Raw genomic sequence first — 24,348 nt, 5'->3', positions numbered from 1 at the left:
CCACACAAAAATCATCTTCAAAACGTTCTGGCATTACTCTCTGAATTTTCACAATTTTTTATCAGAGGTGACCCCAGTCAAAAAATGTGAAAAAAAAATTTCTGATTTTTTGAGTAAATGCGGTACTGCTAAAAAGGGCCTGAAGATAATGTCCACTTTCTCCAATGATTCTTTATATGTCATCAAGTACTGATTATATTGATACCAAAACCGATCCAATATGTAACTACTACGGTGAATTTTGAACAACAGTTTTAAATGAAACCATTTTCGTATAAAAGTACATTTTTGAAACAGACTATAGCATTTCAAAATATGAAAAATGTGTAAATATTTGTGTTTAAACATCGAAAACTATTCGTTAACTACAAAATGTCATGCCTATTCTAATTTTTATAGTCTGCCATTCGAGTGAACATTTCAATGTTCAATGGGGGTCATTTCTGTACATTTTCACTGAATTTGGTAATTTCGATAACAGCATTTGGATCGAGATTGTCATGTTTAAAAATCGATTTGTATATCCAAACTCTAGACGTGTACGTGCTTTTTTCAAACAAATCAGCAGAAGTTCAGAAAACGACATATTCTCTCCACAGTAAGTCAAAAGTCGAACCCACCCTTGTTTCTAAGGTAAAACGCAATACAAATATGAAACAGACTATAGCTTAAAAACTAGTTAATCAATAATTCATTTGTCACCAAAAAATACGGTTTCACATCAAATATCAAGTAAAATTACTGTTTTTGACACTTTTTGAGCACTATGATAAAGAAATGTCGACGCTGTATAGGTTGAAATAAACAATTAATTTCCCCATAGGCGACAATGATAGCCTTTTTCGAGATACAGACTTTAGAAAGTTGATTTTTTAAACGAAACCTTGCTAGAATTAAAGAAAAGTTATTAGGACAGTATTTTTTGGTCCAAAAAATATAGGTTCGCGTTGCTTTTCTTAGCGTAATTTGTACTTATCTCCCATGCCTATCAATTTTGCACATAAAAATACGTGTCTCATCCTAGCGTTTAAAAGACATCTCAGTTCCGTTAGGGCTAAGGAAAATAATTTATTTGGCCTTTGGTATAATGCAGAATGCACGAAGTCTCTAATAACAAAAAATAACGGGCGCACATATCAACCAATCAGGATTAGCTATACTCTTAATTCTGAATACCATGTTATGCTCATAAAATGGCTGCGCCCATAAAATCTAATGGTGTATTGTAACCTATACGGTATTTAATACTTTCTAGAATCATGCAATTCATAGTTCGTTAGATGCACAAATATATATGCCACACAAAAATCATCTTCAAAACGTTCTGGCATTACTCTCTGAATTTTCACAATTTTTTATCAGAGGTGACCCCAGTCAAAAAATGTGAAAAAAAAATTTCTGATTTTTTGAGTAAATGCGGTACTGCTAAAAAGGGCCTGAAGATAATGTCCACTTTCTCCAATGATTCTTTATATGTCATCAAGTACTGATTATATTGATACCAAAACCGATCCAATATGTAACTACTACGGTGAATTTTGAACAACAGTTTTAAATGAAACCATTTTCGTATAAAAGTACATTTTTGAAACAGACTATAGCATTTCAAAATATGAAAAATGTGTAAATATTTGTGTTTAAACATCGAAAACTATTCGTTAACTACAAAATGTCATGCCTATTCTAATTTTTATAGTCTGCCATTCGAGTGAACATTTCAATGTTCAATGGGGGTCATTTCTGTACATTTTCACTGAATTTGGTAATTTCGATAACAGCATTTGGATCGAGATTGTCATGTTTAAAAATCGATTTGTATATCCAAACTCTAGACGTGTACGTGCTTTTTTCAAACAAATCAGCAGAAGTTCAGAAAACGACATATTCTCTCCACAGTAAGTCAAAAGTCGAACCCACCCTTGTTTCTAAGGTAAAACGCAATACAAATATGAAACAGACTATAGCTTAAAAACTAGTTAATCAATAATTCATTTGTCACCAAAAAATACGGTTTCACATCAAATATCAAGTAAAATTACTGTTTTTGACACTTTTTGAGCACTATGATAAAGAAATGTCGACGCTGTATAGGTTGAAATAAACAATTAATTTCCCCATAGGCGACAATGATAGCCTTTTTCGAGATACAGACTTTAGAAAGTTGATTTTTTAAACGAAACCTTGCTAGAATTAAAGAAAAGTTATTAGGACAGTATTTTTTGGTCCAAAAAATATAGGTTCGCGTTGCTTTTCTTAGCGTAATTTGTACTTATCTCCCATGCCTATCAATTTTGCACATAAAAATACGTGTCTCATCCTAGCGTTTAAAAGACATCTCAGTTCCGTTAGGGCTAAGGAAAATAATTTATTTGGCCTTTGGTATAATGCAGAATGCACGAAGTCTCTAATAACAAAAAATAACGGGCGCACATATCAACCAATCAGGATTAGCTATACTCTTAATTCTGAATACCATGTTATGCTCATAAAATGGCTGCGCCCATAAAATCTAATGGTGTATTGTAACCTATACGGTATTTAATACTTTCTAGAATCATGCAATTCATAGTTCGTTAGATGCACAAATATATATGCCACACAAAAATCATCTTCAAAACGTTCTGGCATTACTCTCTGAATTTTCACAATTTTTTATCAGAGGTGACCCCAGTCAAAAAATGTGAAAAAAAAATTTCTGATTTTTTGAGTAAATGCGGTACTGCTAAAAAGGGCCTGAAGATAATGTCCACTTTCTCCAATGATTCTTTATATGTCATCAAGTACTGATTATATTGATACCAAAACCGATCCAATATGTAACTACTACGGTGAATTTTGAACAACAGTTTTAAATGAAACCATTTTCGTATAAAAGTACATTTTTGAAACAGACTATAGCATTTCAAAATATGAAAAATGTGTAAATATTTGTGTTTAAACATCGAAAACTATTCGTTAACTACAAAATGTCATGCCTATTCTAATTTTTATAGTCTGCCATTCGAGTGAACATTTCAATGTTCAATGGGGGTCATTTCTGTACATTTTCACTGAATTTGGTAATTTCGATAACAGCATTTGGATCGAGATTGTCATGTTTAAAAATCGATTTGTATATCCAAACTCTAGACGTGTACGTGCTTTTTTCAAACAAATCAGCAGAAGTTCAGAAAACGACATATTCTCTCCACAGTAAGTCAAAAGTCGAACCCACCCTTGTTTCTAAGGTAAAACGCAATACAAATATGAAACAGACTATAGCTTAAAAACTAGTTAATCAATAATTCATTTGTCACAAAAAAATACGGTTTCACATCAAATATCAAGTAAAATTACTGTTTTTGACACTTTTTGAGCACTATGATAAAGAAATGTCGACGCTGTATAGGTTGAAATAAACAATTAATTTCCCCATAGGCGACAATGATAGCCTTTTTCGAGATACAGACTTTAGAAAGTTGATTTTTTAAACGAAACCTTGCTAGAATTAAAGAAAAGTTATTAGGACAGTATTTTTTGGTCCAAAAAATATAGGTTCGCGTTGCTTTTCTTAGCGTAACTTGTACTTATCTCCCATGCCTATCAATTTTGCACATAAAAATACGTGTCTCATCCTAGCGTTTAAAAGACATCTCAGTTCCGTTAGGGCTAAGGAAAATAATTTATTTGGCCTTTGGTATAATGCAGAATGCACGAAGTCTCTAATAACAAAAAATAACGGGCGCACATATCAACCAATCAGGATTAGCTATACTCTTAATTCTGAATACCATGTTATGCTCATAAAATGGCTGCGCCCATAAAATCTAATGGTGTATTGTAACCTATACGGTATTTAATACTTTCTAGAATCATGCAATTCATAGTTCGTTAGATGCACAAATATATATGCCACACAAAAATCATCTTCAAAACGTTCTGGCATTACTCTCTGAATTTTCACAATTTTTTATCAGAGGTGACCCCAGTCAAAAAATGTGAAAAAAAAATTTCTGATTTTTTGAGTAAATGCGGTACTGCTAAAAAGGGCCTGAAGATAATGTCCACTTTCTCCAATGATTCTTTATATGTCATCAAGTACTGATTATATTGATACCAAAACCGATCCAATATGTAACTACTACGGTGAATTTTGAACAACAGTTTTAAATGAAACCATTTTCGTATAAAAGTACATTTTTGAAACAGACTATAGCATTTCAAAATATGAAAAATGTGTAAATATTTGTGTTTAAACATCGAAAACTATTCGTTAACTACAAAATGTCATGCCTATTCTAATTTTTATAGTCTGCCATTCGAGTGAACATTTCAATGTTCAATGGGGGTCATTTCTGTACATTTTCACTGAATTTGGTAATTTCGATAACAGCATTTGGATCGAGATTGTCATGTTTAAAAATCGATTTGTATATCCAAACTCTAGACGTGTACGTGCTTTTTTCAAACAAATCAGCAGAAGTTCAGAAAACGACATATTCTCTCCACAGTAAGTCAAAAGTCGAACCCACCCTTGTTTCTAAGGTAAAACGCAATACAAATATGAAACAGACTATAGCTTAAAAACTAGTTAATCAATAATTCATTTGTCACCAAAAAATACGGTTTCACATCAAATATCAAGTAAAATTACTGTTTTTGACACTTTTTGAGCACTATGATAAAGAAATGTCGACGCTGTATAGGTTGAAATAAACAATTAATTTCCCCATAGGCGACAATGATAGCCTTTTTCGAGATACAGACTTTAGAAAGTTGATTTTTTAAACGAAACCTTGCTAGAATTAAAGAAAAGTTATTAGGACAGTATTTTTTGGTCCAAAAAATATAGGTTCGCGTTGCTTTTCTTAGCGTAATTTGTACTTATCTCCCATGCCTATCAATTTTGCACATAAAAATACGTGTCTCATCCTAGCGTTTAAAAGACATCTCAGTTCCGTTAGGGCTAAGGAAAATAATTTATTTGGCCTTTGGTATAATGCAGAATGCACGAAGTCTCTAATAACAAAAAATAACGGGCGCACATATCAACCAATCAGGATTAGCTATACTCTTAATTCTGAATACCATGTTATGCTCATAAAATGGCTGCGCCCATAAAATCTAATGGTGTATTGTAACCTATACGGTATTTAATACTTTCTAGAATCATGCAATTCATAGTTCGTTAGATGCACAAATATATATGCCACACAAAAATCATCTTCAAAACGTTCTGGCATTACTCTCTGAATTTTCACAATTTTTTATCAGAGGTGACCCCAGTCAAAAAATGTGAAAAAAAAATTTCTGATTTTTTGAGTAAATGCGGTACTGCTAAAAAGGGCCTGAAGATAATGTCCACTTTCTCCAATGATTCTTTATATGTCATCAAGTACTGATTATATTGATACCAAAACCGATCCAATATGTAACTACTACGGTGAATTTTGAACAACAGTTTTAAATGAAACCATTTTCGTATAAAAGTACATTTTTGAAACAGACTATAGCATTTCAAAATATGAAAAATGTGTAAATATTTGTGTTTAAACATCGAAAACTATTCGTTAACTACAAAATGTCATGCCTATTCTAATTTTTATAGTCTGCCATTCGAGTGAACATTTCAATGTTCAATGGGGGTCATTTCTGTACATTTTCACTGAATTTGGTAATTTCGATAACAGCATTTGGATCGAGATTGTCATGTTTAAAAATCGATTTGTATATCCAAACTCTAGACGTGTACGTGCTTTTTTCAAACAAATCAGCAGAAGTTCAGAAAACGACATATTCTCTCCACAGTAAGTCAAAAGTCGAACCCACCCTTGTTTCTAAGGTAAAACGCAATACAAATATGAAACAGACTATAGCTTAAAAACTAGTTAATCAATAATTCATTTGTCACAAAAAAATACGGTTTCACATCAAATATCAAGTAAAATTACTGTTTTTGACACTTTTTGAGCACTATGATAAAGAAATGTCGACGCTGTATAGGTTGAAATAAACAATTAATTTCCCCATAGGCGACAATGATAGCCTTTTTCGAGATACAGACTTTAGAAAGTTGATTTTTTAAACGAAACCTTGCTAGAATTAAAGAAAAGTTATTAGGACAGTATTTTTTGGTCCAAAAAATATAGGTTCGCGTTGCTTTTCTTAGCGTAATTTGTACTTATCTCCCATGCCTATCAATTTTGCACATAAAAATACGTGTCTCATCCTAGCGTTTAAAAGACATCTCAGTTCCGTTAGGGCTAAGGAAAATAATTTATTTGGCCTTTGGTATAATGCAGAATGCACGAAGTCTCTAATAACAAAAAATAACGGGCGCACATATCAACCAATCAGGATTAGCTATACTCTTAATTCTGAATACCATGTTATGCTCATAAAATGGCTGCGCCCATAAAATCTAATGGTGTATTGTAACCTATACGGTATTTAATACTTTCTAGAATCATGCAATTCATAGTTCGTTAGATGCACAAATATATATGCCACACAAAAATCATCTTCAAAACGTTCTGGCATTACTCTCTGAATTTTCACAATTTTTTATCAGAGGTGACCCCAGTCAAAAAATGTGAAAAAAAAATTTCTGATTTTTTGAGTAAATGCGGTACTGCTAAAAAGGGCCTGAAGATAATGTCCACTTTCTCCAATGATTCTTTATATGTCATCAAGTACTGATTATATTGATACCAAAACCGATCCAATATGTAACTACTACGGTGAATTTTGAACAACAGTTTTAAATGAAACCATTTTCGTATAAAAGTACATTTTTGAAACAGACTATAGCATTTCAAAATATGAAAAATGTGTAAATATTTGTGTTTAAACATCGAAAACTATTCGTTAACTACAAAATGTCATGCCTATTCTAATTTTTATAGTCTGCCATTCGAGTGAACATTTCAATGTTCAATGGGGGTCATTTCTGTACATTTTCACTGAATTTGGTAATTTCGATAACAGCATTTGGATCGAGATTGTCATGTTTAAAAATCGATTTGTATATCCAAACTCTAGACGTGTACGTGCTTTTTTCAAACAAATCAGCAGAAGTTCAGAAAACGACATATTCTCTCCACAGTAAGTCAAAAGTCGAACCCACCCTTGTTTCTAAGGTAAAACGCAATACAAATATGAAACAGACTATAGCTTAAAAACTAGTTAATCAATAATTCATTTGTCACAAAAAAATACGGTTTCACATCAAATATCAAGTAAAATTACTGTTTTTGACACTTTTTGAGCACTATGATAAAGAAATGTCGACGCTGTATAGGTTGAAATAAACAATTAATTTCCCCATAGGCGACAATGATAGCCTTTTTCGAGATACAGACTTTAGAAAGTTGATTTTTTAAACGAAACCTTGCTAGAATTAAAGAAAAGTTATTAGGACAGTATTTTTTGGTCCAAAAAATATAGGTTCGCGTTGCTTTTCTTAGCGTAATTTGTACTTATCTCCCATGCCTATCAATTTTGCACATAAAAATACGTGTCTCATCCTAGCGTTTAAAAGACATCTCAGTTCCGTTAGGGCTAAGGAAAATAATTTATTTGGCCTTTGGTATAATGCAGAATGCACGAAGTCTCTAATAACAAAAAATAACGGGCGCACATATCAACCAATCAGGATTAGCTATACTCTTAATTCTGAATACCATGTTATGCTCATAAAATGGCTGCGCCCATAAAATCTAATGGTGTATTGTAACCTATACGGTATTTAATACTTTCTAGAATCATGCAATTCATAGTTCGTTAGATGCACAAATATATATGCCACACAAAAATCATCTTCAAAACGTTCTGGCATTACTCTCTGAATTTTCACAATTTTTTATCAGAGGTGACCCCAGTCAAAAAATGTGAAAAAAAAATTTCTGATTTTTTGAGTAAATGCGGTACTGCTAAAAAGGGCCTGAAGATAATGTCCACTTTCTCCAATGATTCTTTATATGTCATCAAGTACTGATTATATTGATACCAAAACCGATCCAATATGTAACTACTACGGTGAATTTTGAACAACAGTTTTAAATGAAACCATTTTCGTATAAAAGTACATTTTTGAAACAGACTATAGCATTTCAAAATATGAAAAATGTGTAAATATTTGTGTTTAAACATCGAAAACTATTCGTTAACTACAAAATGTCATGCCTATTCTAATTTTTATAGTCTGCCATTCGAGTGAACATTTCAATGTTCAATGGGGGTCATTTCTGTACATTTTCACTGAATTTGGTAATTTCGATAACAGCATTTGGATCGAGATTGTCATGTTTAAAAATCGATTTGTATATCCAAACTCTAGACGTGTACGTGCTTTTTTCAAACAAATCAGCAGAAGTTCAGAAAACGACATATTCTCTCCACAGTAAGTCAAAAGTCGAACCCACCCTTGTTTCTAAGGTAAAACGCAATACAAATATGAAACAGACTATAGCTTAAAAACTAGTTAATCAATAATTCATTTGTCACAAAAAAATACGGTTTCACATCAAATATCAAGTAAAATTACTGTTTTTGACACTTTTTGAGCACTATGATAAAGAAATGTCGACGCTGTATAGGTTGAAATAAACAATTAATTTCCCCATAGGCGACAATGATAGCCTTTTTCGAGATACAGACTTTAGAAAGTTGATTTTTTAAACGAAACCTTGCTAGAATTAAAGAAAAGTTATTAGGACAGTATTTTTTGGTCCAAAAAATATAGGTTCGCGTTGCTTTTCTTAGCGTAATTTGTACTTATCTCCCATGCCTATCAATTTTGCACATAAAAATACGTGTCTCATCCTAGCGTTTAAAAGACATCTCAGTTCCGTTAGGGCTAAGGAAAATAATTTATTTGGCCTTTGGTATAATGCAGAATGCACGAAGTCTCTAATAACAAAAAATAACGGGCGCACATATCAACCAATCAGGATTAGCTATACTCTTAATTCTGAATACCATGTTATGCTCATAAAATGGCTGCGCCCATAAAATCTAATGGTGTATTGTAACCTATACGGTATTTAATACTTTCTAGAATCATGCAATTCATAGTTCGTTAGATGCACAAATATATATGCCACACAAAAATCATCTTCAAAACGTTCTGGCATTACTCTCTGAATTTTCACAATTTTTTATCAGAGGTGACCCCAGTCAAAAAATGTGAAAAAAAAATTTCTGATTTTTTGAGTAAATGCGGTACTGCTAAAAAGGGCCTGAAGATAATGTCCACTTTCTCCAATGATTCTTTATATGTCATCAAGTACTGATTATATTGATACCAAAACCGATCCAATATGTAACTACTACGGTGAATTTTGAACAACAGTTTTAAATGAAACCATTTTCGTATAAAAGTACATTTTTGAAACAGACTATAGCATTTCAAAATATGAAAAATGTGTAAATATTTGTGTTTAAACATCGAAAACTATTCGTTAACTACAAAATGTCATGCCTATTCTAATTTTTATAGTCTGCCATTCGAGTGAACATTTCAATGTTCAATGGGGGTCATTTCTGTACATTTTCACTGAATTTGGTAATTTCGATAACAGCATTTGGATCGAGATTGTCATGTTTAAAAATCGATTTGTATATCCAAACTCTAGACGTGTACGTGCTTTTTTCAAACAAATCAGCAGAAGTTCAGAAAACGACATATTCTCTCCACAGTAAGTCAAAAGTCGAACCCACCCTTGTTTCTAAGGTAAAACGCAATACAAATATGAAACAGACTATAGCTTAAAAACTAGTTAATCAATAATTCATTTGTCACCAAAAAATACGGTTTCACATCAAATATCAAGTAAAATTACTGTTTTTGACACTTTTTGAGCACTATGATAAAGAAATGTCGACGCTGTATAGGTTGAAATAAACAATTAATTTCCCCATAGGCGACAATGATAGCCTTTTTCGAGATACAGACTTTAGAAAGTTGATTTTTTAAACGAAACCTTGCTAGAATTAAAGAAAAGTTATTAGGACAGTATTTTTTGGTCCAAAAAATATAGGTTCGCGTTGCTTTTCTTAGCGTAATTTGTACTTATCTCCCATGCCTATCAATTTTGCACATAAAAATACGTGTCTCATCCTAGCGTTTAAAAGACATCTCAGTTCCGTTAGGGCTAAGGAAAATAATTTATTTGGCCTTTGGTATAATGCAGAATGCACGAAGTCTCTAATAACAAAAAATAACGGGCGCACATATCAACCAATCAGGATTAGCTATACTCTTAATTCTGAATACCATGTTATAACACTGGACACTTTTAATTTGCAAAACACTCATTTGCAAATCCACTGCCGCCTCTCCTTACACCTACAGTGTCGTGTATATAACCAAAATGTGCAGAATTACATGGGATTCAATAATTTCATTGCTTTTCTGCTGTTATTATTATATATATTTTGTAATTTGATTTAGAAAAACATGGGATTTTCAATATCCCATGGGATACGGCAAATCCCATGGGATATACCATTATCCCATGGGATTTTGGTTAAATCCCATAGGATTTTTTTGGGTCCCATGGGATAATTGTACTCCCATGGGATATTTGTTGTCCCATGGGACCAAAAAAATCCCATGGGACTATAATTATCCCATGGGATTTTTAATATCCCATGGGACAAAATAAAATCCTATGGAATTCAAATTATTAATATACAGTAATGTGTATGTTACAATGAATTCTGTTTGGTAGTAAAAAGTTTATAATATAAATATTAGTGTATTTTGGGTTTTTTCATTTTGTCACAAACATGTTTTTAATTTGTTTATATGACAATAAAGATTATTATTATTTTGGAAAGTATAATAATATTTAAAGTTAAAAAAATCAAATCCTTTAACTGAAATAAAATGATGACATGTCTTAATAAAAGAAAAAAATATTGATTTGAAATCTTTGTCTTGTTTGTTTTATTATGAAAAATAGAACTGAAAAAAATATTTCATATTCTGACTGAATAAATTGACAAAGCACAGTTAATAGTTTACTCTTTTAATGAGGTAAAGTTTTCTTTGTTATAGTTCCATTGCAATACATGAATATGCAAACAATTTGAATCTTATACCTTTGTGGTGTTCATAATATTACGTTTATATTTGCAAATTTATAAAATTAACACTTTTCCTGTTAAGTTTTAGTTTTCTTGTTTCAGCTTGCTATGTACAATTATTCAGTCCACTACATAAGAGTCAAGTAAATAAATTATTTCATCCACTAGAATATTCCTACAATTCTTAGACAAAACATTTTTGCAATCTGTTCTTCAAAAATCCTCCTCCGTACATCTTTATTGGATGGAGTGATTTAAATGAGTGGACAAAGCAAGTTCATTTGGACAACAAATTACTAATATATTTTTTCATTCCTCCCTTCTTTCAATTGATAATTACGTTGTTGCATTTACATGATTTAGTTCTTGTGCATCTATGATCATGATAATATGACTCCTTTTTGTTTATAGTCATTATGTTGAAATTTCCTCTTTCTTATGTAGGAAAAAAACACATTCCATTTCAAATTAATAAAAAAGTCACACTATATAGAAAAATATCAACTTTAAGTTTTCTGTTCAGTATTGACCTGTTGAATGATGATCATGAAAACCAAGATGTCTGACCTACAAATACACAAAACTCAAAAATTATAAATGAAGAGAAATACAGCAATAAAATGGCTTCTTTATCATGTTTATGTACATTTTGATAAAACTTTCATTTGAATATTTAAAATTGTAAGTACTCTTATTTCAGTGCTTTGTGTCTATGGTTTTCATATTAGTTGCTTTTGTGCCTTGTTGCAGTCTTTTGAGTTAACCCAATTGCAACAAATTTTTACAGTTTGTTCAAAGGTTGTGCTGTTATTAAAACCACTGTCCTAGGTTAGGGGTGGGATGGGTGCTCACAAAATGTTTATTTTATTAGTTGATATTTGCTATGAATTAGCTGTCAGTAACTGTGAGTACTAATAGATCTGTATGTTGAGTCTTTTTTGTTACAGGGAAAGAATAAATGTCCAGCCACATCCGGTCTGTGTTTTTGGTAGCTGTTTTTCTGCTTTGTTGCATTCTAATGAGTTAATAAAATTGAGAATGAAAACGGGAATGTATAAAAATAACCTGACCCAAGAGCAGAAAAAAGCCCTTTTCAACTGATTTTATAGTTTTTATATTCAACTGACACTTACACCACTGTCCTTAATTAGAGGGGGATTTGGTGCCAGCAAACATGTTAAACCATGACACATTTTGTAAGTGTCTGTCCCAAGTCAGGGGTCTATTATTCAGTGGTTGTCAATTGTTGCTATATATCATATTTGTTTTTTGTTTATTGTTTTGTGCAAAAATCAGGCACTTAGCTTTCGCCTTTGTGGTGTATCCCCCAAGCATGTTTAGTATGGATAGACATTATGCCCTTTTTAAATGACGCCATGCCCTTTTTGAATTGTTTTACATTTGTTTTTTTGAATTTCATGGCCTTTTATAGATTACTATGCAGTATAGGGTTTGCTCATTGTCGAAGGCTGTACAGTGAACTAATTTTGTTAAATTTCATGTCATTTTATCCTTATTGGAGAAAAGTCTCAATGGCAATCATACCGCTTCTTATTTTCATATCAACCCTGCCATATTTTGCCTGTCCGAAATCAGGAGCCTGTACATAGTTCAGTGGTTGATGTTGGTTCACGTCCGTCATATTTGTTTTTTCATAACTTGTTCATTTTTATGAATTAGTCTGGTATATTTGAAGTTTGAATTGATGTTTTGTTCCAAATTTTGTTTGTGGTGTCTTTTATAGATGACTATATCATGTATAGGTTATGGGTTTTCTCATTATTTACAGGTCATCATTGGCCTCTAATAAGTAATTGCATTGCTTTCATCCACTTAATTGAACTCTGGTGGATAGTTTTCTCATTTACCATACCACATCTTATTTTCATAATAATCATTATTCAAGGGCAATAACTTTTATAGAAGTGGACTTACCATTTAGGCTTTGTTGACGTCTGAAATCTATTTTTGTTGATAATCTCTTTTGTTTATAGTTTCCCTTTATCTTTAATGTTCTTGCCCTACACATAAAAGGGTAAACATTATCATTTAATGACAATAACTACTATTACATAATTAGTAGGCAACTGACAATTTTGGATCATTTGTATATCTTGTCATGCTCATCATTTTTTTTGTTTAATATTATCAATATTCTATGAAAATGAGGTCACAGTAATATTAACCTTGGCAGACAGACAACTTCTTATTTTTATATGACACCTTGCAGTCATTCCATACACTTACAAGTAGACATATGCTTATAATATCTGATAAAAAGAAAAAACCAAGAAAACTTAGCATTGACCAAAGAACCATAAAATACGGTCATGGTTATATAAATCTGCCAGACAGACATGCACACCTTACAATCGTTACATCCGCCAAATATAATTTACCTGTTGCTTAAAGCATATGATAAACTGACAAAACAATGCAAACTTTTCATTGACCAATGAACCATGAAAATGAGGTCAAGGTCATATAAAACATGCCAGACAGACATGTGCATCTTACAATCATTCCATTCACCAAATATAGGGGCCTTATTGCTTACAGTATCCGAAAAATAGACCAAACCACAAAAACTAAACATTGTCCAATGTACTATGAAAATAAAGTCAAGGTAAGACGAAACTTCTCAGTCAAACATATCATGATATGCACCTTACTATCATTCCATACACCAAATATAGTTGACCTATTGCTAATTTGAAAATAAGAAGATAGAAAAACTGACCAAAAAACAAAAAAATAACATTGAGCAATGAACCATAAAAATGAGGTCAAGGTCGAATAAAACATGCCAGACTAACATGTACATCCTTAAAAATTTTCATACACCAAATATACTTGACATGTTGCATACAGTATTAGAATAAAATGCTCCGCTGGGTGCAGCTTGATACGACCGCAGAGTTAGAACCCTGAACAGTTGGGGCAAGTATGGACACAACATTCAAGCTTGATACAGCTCTGAATTTGGATTGTGATTAAATATTTGACACAGCATAGGTTTCTGACACAGAATGAATGTGGTCTAAGAACTTAAAATTTTTTAATTTACCTATTATGGTCCAATATCCAAAATCTAAATACATACACGGTTAGATTCAGCATATTAAAGAACCCCAAGAATTCAATTTTTGTTAAAATCAAACTACGTTTAATTTTGAACCCTTTGGACCTTAATGTAGACCAATTTGAAAACGGGACCAAAAGGTAGTATGGTACCTTGCAAAACAATTTCAGAAAGATCCATACACTTGAACACAAGTTATTGTCTGGAAACTAGAAAAATGCTTGTTTTTTTGCCCCTTTTTTGCCCCAAATTCCTAAACGTTTAGGGCAATTACCCCCAAACTCAAACCCAGCTTTCCCTTTGAGATATGGAACCTTGTAGTACAATTTCATAAAGATTCATACACTTACACACAAGTTATTGTCCTGAAACTAGAAAAAGGCTTGTTTTTTGCCCCTTTTTGGCCCCTAATTCCTAATATTTTAAGGCAGTTACCCCCAAAATCAATCCCAGCCTTCCCTTTGTGGTATGGTACCTTGCAGTACAATTTCAGAGAGATCCATATACTTGAACACAAGTTATTGTCTGGAAACTAGAAAAATGCTTATTTTTAGCCCCTTTTTGGCCCCTTATTCCTAAACGTTTTGGGAAATTACCCCCAATCTCAATTCCAGCTTTCCCTTTGTGATATGGAACCTTGTACGGTAGTACAATTTCAGAAAGATCCATACACTTACACACAAGTAATTGTCATGAAACTAGAATAAAATGCTTCGCTGGGCGCAGCTTGATACGACCGCAGAGGTCGAACCCTGAACAGTTGGGGCAAGTATGGACACAACATTCAAGCTTGATACAGCTCTGAATTTGGATTGTGATTAAATATTTGACACAGCATAGGTTTCTGACACAGAAAGAATGTGGTCTAAGAACTTCAATTTTTTTAATTTACCTATTATGGTCCAATGTCCAAAATCAAAATACATGGTTAGATTCAGCATATCAAAGAACCCCATATATTCAATTTTTGTTGAAATCAAACAAAGTTTAATTTTGTACCCCAACTTGGACAAACTTGAAAACTGGTCCCATAATCAAAAATCTAAACACATGTTTAGATTCAGCATATCAAAGTACCCCAAGAATTCAATTTTTATTAAAATCAAACTAAGTTTAATTTTGGACCCTTTTGACCACAATATGAACCAATTTGATAGCGGGCCTACAAAATAAAAAATCTAAATACATGGTAAGATTCAGCATATCAAAGAACCCCATATATTCAATTTTTGTTGAAATCAAACAAAGTTTAATTTTGGACCCCAATTTGGACCAACTTGAAAACTGGGCCAAAAATCAAAAATCTAAATACATATTTAGATTCAGCATATCAAAGAACCCCATATATTCAATTTTTGTTGAAATCAAACAAAGTTTAATTATGGACCCCAACTTGGACCAACTTGAAAACTGGTCCCATAATCAAAAATCTAAACACATGTTTAGATTCAGCATATCAAAGAACCCCAAAAATTCAATTTTTGTTAAAATCAAACTAAGTTTAATTTTGGACCCTTTGGACCTTAATGTAGACCAATTTAAAAAACGGGACCCAAAATTAAAAATCTAAATACACGGTTAGATTTGGCATATCAAAGAACCCCAATAATTCAATTTTTGATGAAATCAAACAAAGTTTAATTTTGGACCCTTTTGACCTCAATATGAACCAATTTGATAGCGGGCCCACAAATAAAAAATCTAAATACATGGTAAGATTCAGCATATCAAAGAACCCCATATATTCAATTTTTGTTGAAATCAAACAAAGTTTAATTTTGGACCCCAATTTGGACCAACTTGAAAACTGGGCCAAAAATCTAAAATCTAAGTACATGTTTAGATTCAGCATATCAAAGAACCCCATATATTCAATTTTTGTTGAAATCAAACAAAGTTTAATTTTGGACCCCAACTTGGACCAACTTGAAAACTGGGCCCATAATCAAAATTCTAAACACATGTTTAGATTCAGCATATCAAAGAACCCCAAGAATTCAATTTTTGTTAAAATCAAACTAAGTTTAATTTTGGACCCTTTGGACCTTAATGTAGACCAATTTAAAAACGGGACCCAAAATTAAAAATCTAAATACACGGTTAGATTTGGCATATCAAAGAACCCCAATAATTCAATTTTTGATGAAATCAAACAAAGTTTAATTTTGGACCCTTTTGACCTCAATATGAACCAATTTGATAGCGGGTCCACAAGTAAAATATCTAAATACATGGTTAGATTCAGCATATCAAAGAACCCCAAGAATTCAATTTTTGATGAAATCAAACAAAGTTTAATTTTGGACCCTTTTGACCTCAATGTGGACAAAGTTGATAACGGGGCCCAAAAATCAAAAATCTAAATACATGGTTAGATTCAGCATATCAAAGAACCCCATATATCAATTTTTGTTGAAATCAAACAAAGTTTAATTTTGGACCCCGATTTGGACCAACTTGAAAACTGGGCCCATAATCAAGAATCTAAATACACGGTTAGATTCGGCATATCAAAGAACCCCAATAATTCAATTTTTGTTAAAATCAAACTAAGTTTAATTTTGGACCCTTTTGACCTTAATGTAGACCAATTTAAAAACGGGGCCCAAAATCCAAAAACTTAATACACGGTTAGATTCAGCATATTAAAGAACCCCAAGAATTCAAGAATAAAACCCCATTGAAATTGATCAAGAAATAAGCAATTTATACGAAGTATCTTCTTTTGCACAATACTGTGCAATTGAATATTTCTTGCTATTGTGCAATACTGTACAATTGACAATTTCTTGCTATTGCGCAATATTGTGCTATTGGATATTTCTTGCTATTGCGCAATACTGTGCAATTGAAGATTTCTTGCTATTGCGCAATACTGTGCAATTGAAGATTTCTTGCTATTGTGCAATACTGTGCAATTGAAAATTTCTTGCTATTGCACAATACTTATTATATAATAATTTACACATCCTGTTTGGTGTGTAACTCCTACCATATCATTATTATTTGCTTTTAAATATTAATCAGAAATAACCAACTTAAAATGGAAAATTTTAAAAGAAAAAAAAAAGGAAAAAAGAAAAAAAAAGAAAAAAAAAAAATCCCCCCCCCCCCAAATTTTTTGAACCCCCTTATGATTCATCACACCCAAACTCAATCCCAGCCTTCCCTTTGTGGTATGGTACGTTGCAGTACAATTTCAGAGAGATCCATACACTTGAACACAAGTTATTGTCTGGAAACTAGAAAAATGCTTATTTATGGCCCCTTTTTGGCCCCCAATTCCTAAACGTTTCAGGCAATTACCCCCAAACTCAATTCCAGCTTTCCCTTTGTGATATGGAACCTTGTAGTACAATTTCAGAAATATCCAAACACTTACACACAAGTTATTGTCATGAAACTAGAAAAATGCTTGTTTTTTGCCCCTTTTTTGGCCCCTAATTCCTAAAATTTTGAGGCAATTACCCCCAAAATCAATTACAGCCTTCCCTTTGTGATATGGAACCTTGTGGTACAATGTCAGAGAGATCCATACACTTACACACAAGTTATTGTCTGGAATTACAAAAATGCTTATTTTTGGCCCCTTTTTGGCCCCTAATTCCTTAACTGTTGGTACCATAACCCCCAAAATCAATCCCAACCTTCCTTTCGTGGTATTGAACCTTATGGTAAAATTTCATGGAGATCCATTCACTTAAACTAAAGTTAGAGTGCGAAAACCAATGTGTCTTCGGACGACGCCGGACGACGCCAGACGACGACGACGACGACGACGACGACGCTGACGACGACGCCAACGTCATACCAATATACGACCAAAAAATTTTCAATTTTTGCGGTCGTATAAAAATGTTTGCTTTTGCCCCTTTTTTGGCCCCTAATTCCTAAAATTTTGAGGCAATTACCCCCAAAATCAATCCCAGCATTCCCTTTGTGATATGGAACCTTGTGGTACAATGTCAGAGAGATCCATACACTAAAACACAAGTTATTGTCTGGAAGTTACAAAATGCTTATTTTTGGCCCCTTTTTGGCCCCTAATTCCTTAACTGTTGGTACCATAACCCCAAAAATTCTGAACCTTCCTTTTGTGGTATTGAACCTTATGGTAAAATTTCATATAGATCCATTCACTTAAACTAAAGTTATTGTGCGAAAACCAATGCGTCTTCGGACGAAGACGCCAATGTCATACCAATATACGACCGCAAAAATTTTTTGCGGCCGTATAAAAACTGGACATTTTTACCTAGGAATAGTGATGTCTTGGACTAGGAAAATTAGTCTGGGGACATAAATTACTGACATCAGACTAAATATACTAGTAAATTCTGCTTCCATGGACTTTTTATACTAGTTATATTTGTCTGACCAGACAATTTTTACAAGGACTAATTTATCTCTTACACTAGTTCTCAGAGAGACATGTCACCTTACCTTGACACATAATTCTGACTCTGAACAAACCAGTATTTGCTCTTACTCCTTAATAATACTGCGTGCTTAGGGGAGAAGCAGCAAATACCAACTTTAAAGTCTTTGGTTTTACCCTGTTGGGTTCAAAATAAACAACCTTCTGCACTTGAGGTTAACATGCTACCACGAGACCAGGCAGTATAATATAAGGAGTTTACCCAAGATTTAAAGTTTCCAAGTTTTTGCAAAAACTGGATCAAAATCATCATTGAAAAGCAATAACTTTTTAATAAGATTTACAAATGTAAGTTTCTCTTTAAATATTACAGTTTTAGAGATAAAAAGGCAAATTCAAGAAATATGAAGAAAATAAAAAGGTAAAAATCTGTATTTAAGGCAACAACTCCTATGAGTCAGCTGCCAGTTTTGATGCCATTTAAAATAGACAGTAGATTTTATTTTTCAACATTCTGATCATTTCTACCCTTGTCAGATATCGTCTATCTATTTTGGCCTTTTGTAGCTTATTACGCAGTTTGGCTTTTTAGCCCATTGTTGAAATCTGTACGGTGACCTATATAGTTGTTAAATTCTGTCTTTAGTTTCTGTTGAAGAGCCTACGGTGACCTATATAGTTGTTAACTTCTACGTCTTTAGTTTCTGTTGAAGAGCCGTCACATTGGCAATGTCCAATGATACCATATTTGTATATGTTTTTGTCATGTAGGTGTAAGGGAGTTACCATTTGATTTTTATGGGGGGGGGGGGGGGGGGGGGGGGGGGGGTAGGATGAAAAATGTTGTCCTGCCTTTTTTTTTTTTTTAAGTTGTAATCTCTGTCCTGCCTTTATATTTTTAACTCTATTCGATCCTGCCTTTTTTTTTTATTAGTTTATCCTGACTTTTTTTTTACATAAATTGTCATCCTGCCTTTTTTTTTTTTGCCATGTTGCTCATCCTGCCTGTTTTTTCTACTCAAAACTCCTGTCCTGCTTTTTTTACAAATTTCATCCTAGCTTCCCCCCCCCCCCCCCCCCTAAAAATCAAATGGAAGCTCCATAAGGAGACAACCTTTTGATTTTCTGGTGGGATAAAAAGTGGAGACAGATTTTTCATCACCGGGCCTGGTTAGTTTTTCAGGGTTCGTAAGGATAGAAAATCCGGCAAATTGTAACAATTAAACCCCTGTTGTACGACCATATTTGCCAAAAGGTGTAATACCACCAAATCATAGTACGTCACATCCGGTTGCATACGAAAATAGGTCGAAAAAAAATATTCCCTTGAATTTGACAGTTGTAGGTAATTGATCCTACATTTCATTGCAGTAAAACATTTCTGGGTCATAAACATATATCTTGGGTATTTCAAAGCACCATTATTTTTTTATTTGGGGTTTCTATAGAATATTTTGGAAACTTGAGGTTACATGGTTACTAAAGCTTGTACACAGGTTAAAAAAGGGGGAAAATTTGATTGGTTAACTTCCAGTGATGGTTATTTTCTTATATGCAATGAAATGTTATGTGAAATTTTTTCTATAGTACTGGACAGGATCAAACTTTACTCATGCCAAGTATTTCTTTATTTGAAACAAAGATAAATTCTGCACAATTTTTTGAAAAGTGCAAATTTAACAAAGACTAATAGGGGAAAATCAATGGTGGTATTACACCTAATATGGGAAGCTGTACATGCACCTTTGACCTTGTGAGTACTCTCATGTGTTAAAATTTCTTGCTATTTAAGTGAAATATTACTAATAATGAAATATTCTGAGTGGATTGAGTCTCCAAAACACATTTTATGAGAAAATTTCCTTGAAATAGGACTTTACCATGAATATTAGTTGACAGAATAAGCCATACTTAGAGTTTTGGGGAGCTTTTTCTCCTTTTTTCTTATATTCTGCTATACTAGAAAATTTTTCCTAAGAAATACTTTAATAAATATATAGTTTTAAGTAAATGAAATTATTTTTAAAGCAGTAACAACAAATTATTCACCAAAAGAGAAGCTTTGTATGTCCCTCTCTGGAACGCGGCGTAAATTTAAGTTTTACGTAAGGACTTATTGAAACCTCCTTGGAGACAGTAAACTTTTGTACGGATAGTTCATTCAGCTTGAAAACTTCATTTAATCATTTATTATAACATTTCTATCATAAATGAGTGAAAGTTACCCCAAAATTTTTATTTATTGGCCTATAAAGTAGAAATTCTGAGGAAATGAGAGGTATAAATGGACCAAAAGAGACCTTATAAGGAAGACAAAGAGGTCCATTAGTAGTATTTATCATCCTGAAGTCATCTTTTGTATCATATTCAACTGTTTGTAGGCAGATGAGATAAATATTTGATCATTTATTGGTCCACACTATATTCTATCATGATGCGGCTTGGTTTGGATTATTAGAAATTTAGCTCGAATCGCTGTAGATGTCGTCTTACATTATACTAGATTTTTCTCAAACTATTGAACTGATTATGACAAAACTTGACAGGAATGCTAGAAATAACCAGTATTACAAAGGAAAAAAGTCCCATTCAATTTATTTAACAAAAAAGTCTTCTTTAGGTGTAATACCACCAAATCATAGTACGTCACATCCGGTTGCATACGAAAATAGGTCGAAAAAAAATATTCCCTTGAATTTGACAGTTGTAGGTAATTGATCCTACATTTCATTGCAGTAAAACATTTCTGGGTCATAAACATATATCTTGGGTATTTCAAAGCACCATTATTTTTTTATTTGGGGTTTCTATAGAATATTTTGGAAACTTGAGGTTACATGGTTACTAAAGCTTGTACACAGGTTAAAAAAGGGGGAAAATTTGATTGGTTAACTTCCAGTGATGGTTATTTTCTTATATGCAATGAAATGTTATGTGAAATTTTTTCTATAGTACTGGACAGGATCAAACTTTACTCATGCCAAGTATTTCTTTATTTGAAACAAAGATAAATTCTGCACAATTTTTTGAAAAGTGCAAATTTAACAAAGACTAATAGGGGAAAATCAATGGTGGTATTACACCAAAAGATTAGTCCAAAAATTTATGACGTCTTGCAAGGCTATTTTAACTTTTTTCTGGCCACATAATAGTCAAAGTTGTGACTGAGTGCGGAAATATGAAGATAGATAGACAGAAAAAAAATTAAAATAGTCTTGCAAGACGTCATAATTATTTTGACTACCTAAAGATGTAACCTTATTCTTACTTGTTTGGGGAAAAGGAGAATTAACCGAACCACTATTCAATCTAAATCAGTGAACTGAATTATTGTCTTTTGCAGTAGTCCGAGTCGACATCTGTAACTAATCATGCAAATTGATAGTCAACAGTATACCTTTTTCAAAATGTCAGCTTACATGTACGACAAAGAATCACTGGTGGTAGGGGAGTGTAACCAATAAATTGATCCTAAATCAGATAAGATTTTCCCAGTAACGGAGAACCCCTTTCTTTGAGTGACTCTTGAGTGAATATAAATAGTGACGGGGGTCTCACAAATAAATATAAATCTGAATTTCAGGAACATCGATAAGCAAAGTAAACTTACATATTAATCTCGAAGTTATTTACGTTAAAGACAGAATGTGCTCCTGAATTAATGTATTAACTCATATACATTTGCGTATATTACTCGCGCGCGGGGGGGGGGGGGGGGGCACTTCCTATATACAAGGTGATAGGACGTGCCGCTGGAATAGGTCACTTTTTCCAGCTTGAAAATATGGGAATAGGTAGGGAAAACTGTCAGAAATATATGATAAGGTCGATAAAGTTCCAATTACTTGTAAATGTACTTGTATATGCAAAGCCCTGTCATTTTTTCACAGCCTAAAGTCTCGCCGTGAGTAAACATTACACACAGAATCTTAGCCTTAAATATTCCACTTTTCCAACACACCCCACGAAACCCAACCAATATGGGAAAAGGTTACAATTTTACCGACGCAATATATGAAAAGGTATACATTTTTAAGATCTAAATTATATGAAAAGAGTGGGGTAACAGAACCCAAGCGACACCCTATCAATTAAGTATTGAAGTGCCCCCTCCCCCTCCCCACCCTCCGCCTGATGTATTTTACTGCTACAATCACGCGACCGTTGCTGAGCAGAGAACCATACTTTCAAGCCAGGGTCAGTCTATACTAACAGTTAGTATAGAAAGTCCCTGTAAAAAGGCAGGCAAATCCTAACAGTACTGTAACTTAATGATACATGTATATCAAGTTACAGCACCTCACCCAGCACAGTTAGCACACTGCATGGTGTGTGTCAGTCTTATAATTAAAACTGTGTAGGTTCATATCGTTTGATTCAACGTTTTTTCGGATATTTTTAGGACCGTTGTCAACATGGTCAAATCCGACCTGCCACTTTGCAACCTGACCTGCAAAAATATAATTCGACTAAAAACAAAGCCAGTCAAAATTGCTTTTTGAGACTGGGCGACTGAAAAAGTTTTAAAATGTGACCTTGTGACCCTACTTGGAATTCTCCATTCATCGGCGTGTGTCGGTGTGGCTAAAAAGGGGGCATTGGTTTTTTTTCTTGGGACAAAAAATTGTTTCTATCTTTGTTAAAAAAAAATCAAGACCAATCATAAACTTTTTTTTTCAAAACTCAGTGTCGTATTTTATTGTTTTCCCAACAATGTTTAATAAAAGCTTAAAATGTTTGTTTCACTTCCCTCTGACTTCCCTCCTGATTTTTTTTCTCAAGAAATTATAGAATCTGTAAATGGATATATGTCTGTAGTCACGGTCATGCATTTAGATAAGAAATTCCAGCATGCATCATCAAATAATTCATGTGTATTTGTGACATCAACAAAACTGAAACATTATATTATTTCCCAGTAATTATGTAAATCATTTTGATTTACAAGTATATATGTCTGGGACTTATGCATGTATATATCTCACAGGCACTTGTCTCAGAAAAAAATAATCTATATACTTTAATTAAGGTATATAGGGGAAAAAATCTGAGACAAGTGCCTGTGATATATCTGTCAGTCCTAGAATAATAAATATAATAATTGTATCTTAATCTTTAGAAAAATCCAATTATTAAATTGTTAAATTCTTTTACTTCATAATTATGTCAAAGTATACTTTTTAAAGTTTTAAATTTTAAAGTTAAAATAAATATTCCGTTTCGATCTAAGGAAAAAAAAATTAAACTGTAATGACATGGTCAGTCAACGGATTTGTTGCATGGCTGATTACAGGTAATTAAAGCATGCAGTAATTTTCCATTACGACAGTGCGTGTACCCTGGGGTGTGTATAACGTTTTAGAAATACCATAGTTTTCTAGAGAACATCCTGTCGATGTGTAATACAGATTGATGACATTACACAAAATTTCTTTCGTTAAATATAGTTAAGTATCTGTGTCCATTCCCTGTTGCAACACTACAAATTTTTCGAAGAAAAAAGTTAAAATTTGAAGAAAAAAAAATCATTTATATAAAATAAAGAAGAAAAAAAGTAGCAAATAAACTTATGTTATTTGCCTATCCTGCAGTAGACAAGAAATTGAGGATGAATACCATTTCTTCACAGTCTGTCCATGCTATACATCATTGAGGGGGTGTGTTCCCATTTCGCCTTAGCTGGAAATTCCAGGTAAAAAAGGTAAAATAAATACTAAGGCGATATGGGAATTGTACTAAGGCGAAATGTGAATTTAGATGAAAAAATTAAATAAACAAATTAAACCTCTGTGGTTTTATAACAATATAAACAACATGT

General features: G+C 32.8%; 1 long non-coding RNA gene across 1 annotated transcript; it reads right to left on the bottom strand.

The window, feature by feature from the left end:
- Nucleotides 1-10,996: 10,996 nt before the first annotated feature.
- LOC127738363 (uncharacterized) lies at nt 10,997-21,946 on the bottom strand. Its single transcript, XR_008000023.1, has 3 exons — nt 21,799-21,946; nt 13,006-13,091; nt 10,997-11,637 (listed from the first exon to the last, which is right to left on the bottom strand). It is a non-coding gene; the product is annotated as an uncharacterized LOC127738363 (long non-coding RNA).
- Nucleotides 21,947-24,348: the final 2,402 nt, after the last annotated feature.

The sequence above is a fragment of the Mytilus californianus genome, unplaced genomic scaffold, assembly GCF_021869535.1.
Source record: "Mytilus californianus isolate M0D057914Y unplaced genomic scaffold, xbMytCali1.0.p SCAF_4, whole genome shotgun sequence".
In the NCBI taxonomy this organism is placed as follows: Eukaryota; Metazoa; Mollusca; class Bivalvia; order Mytilida; family Mytilidae; genus Mytilus; species Mytilus californianus.
The sequence above is the reverse complement of the archived record's forward strand: the minus strand, read 5'-3'. Positions and strand labels throughout refer to the sequence as shown.